Source organism: Halichoerus grypus, chromosome 7 (assembly GCF_964656455.1).
Source record: "Halichoerus grypus chromosome 7, mHalGry1.hap1.1, whole genome shotgun sequence".
Lineage (NCBI taxonomy): Eukaryota > Metazoa > Chordata > Mammalia > Carnivora > Phocidae > Halichoerus > Halichoerus grypus.
The window spans coordinates 150,454,506-150,455,666 of NC_135718.1; the positions used below are offsets into that span (position 1 = coordinate 150,454,506).

General features: G+C 64.7%; 1 non-coding gene across 1 annotated transcript; it reads left to right on the forward strand.

The window, feature by feature from the left end:
- The first annotated feature begins 332 nt into the window (after nucleotides 1–332).
- TRNAV-CAC (transfer RNA valine (anticodon CAC)) lies at nucleotides 333–405 on the forward strand. Its single transcript has one exon. It is a non-coding gene; the product is annotated as a tRNA-Val (tRNA).
- The last annotated feature ends 756 nt before the right edge of the window (nucleotides 406–1,161 follow it).

The window sequence follows — 1,161 nt, forward strand, 5'->3', positions numbered from 1 at the left end:
GGAGTGTCTCCTTTACGAGGGCCTTCCAAATTCAGTGCTGGGCGAACGTCAAGTGTGCGTTTATCGTTTCGGAGCGAGGCGGCCACGCCGCCACCGGGCTCTTCCCGCCCGCACGTGCTGCAGGCGCCCGCGTCCCCGCGGGACTCGCGGGCTCCGGGAAAGGGCGCGGCCCGCGCGCGGGGAGCCCGGGCGGCAGACGGCGGCTCCCCGCAGCGCCGCCCCCCCCAGCCCGCGTGGGCCCGGAGCTGCCCCGCGGGGGCGCCATCGAGTCCCGCCAGCGGCTCGCAGCCGCCCAGCGGCAAGGCGGCTTTCCAGGCGCCGCTTGCCGGCCGGTTTCCGTAGTGTAGTGGTTATCACGTTCGCCTCACACGCGAAAGGTCCCCGGTTCGAAACCGGGCGGAAACACACGTACCTTTTGCGCGCTGCGCTGGGGCCCTGCGGCCCAATGGGCCAAGCCCGCGGGAGACGGCCGCGCCGCCCCGGGCAGGAGGCGGGTGGGCAGGGGGCTGGGCCCCGCCACCCCCGAGCAGCAGGCGCCTTCGCAGCCCTCCGCCGCCTCCTTTGCGGTGTCCTTTTCCGGCCCCGGAAAGGGAAAGCACGCTGGCCGCTCAGCGAAGGAAGCCCTCGGTTCCGATCCGGACCCCCGAGGACCAGGCTCTCGGCCAGGCTCTGCTCCGGTGCCGGCCTCCGGCTTGGCCGCGGTCGGAGCGCCTCCTCCGGGGAATCTGCCAACCTGTGCGGGGCCCCAGCCAGGGCGGGGCGACCGTCTGGCTTTCCGCGGATGGCCCGCAGGACCGAGGAGCCGGGTCCCCCACCTAACCTGCCTTTCCTGGTTTCTCGTCTCCATTTCAGCTCCCACCATCCAGCCCGTTCTCAGTCAACAGGCGTCATCTCCTTTCTCCCTCCCTCTTCTCAGTCTCTCCCCACCGGGAATCCTAAGGCCCTCGGTTCTCAATCAGGTAGAAACGATATGTTTTCCTCTAATTAAAAAGTTATTCTCACAATCCAACCCTTCCCTCCCCCAAAATAAGCAAACAATTTGAACAGACATGTCACCAAAGAAGATAGATGAACGAATGATCATAGGAAAAGGTGTTCAACATTACTTATTAGAGGAAGACAAATTAAAAACAATGAGATACCACTACACGTTATTATAAA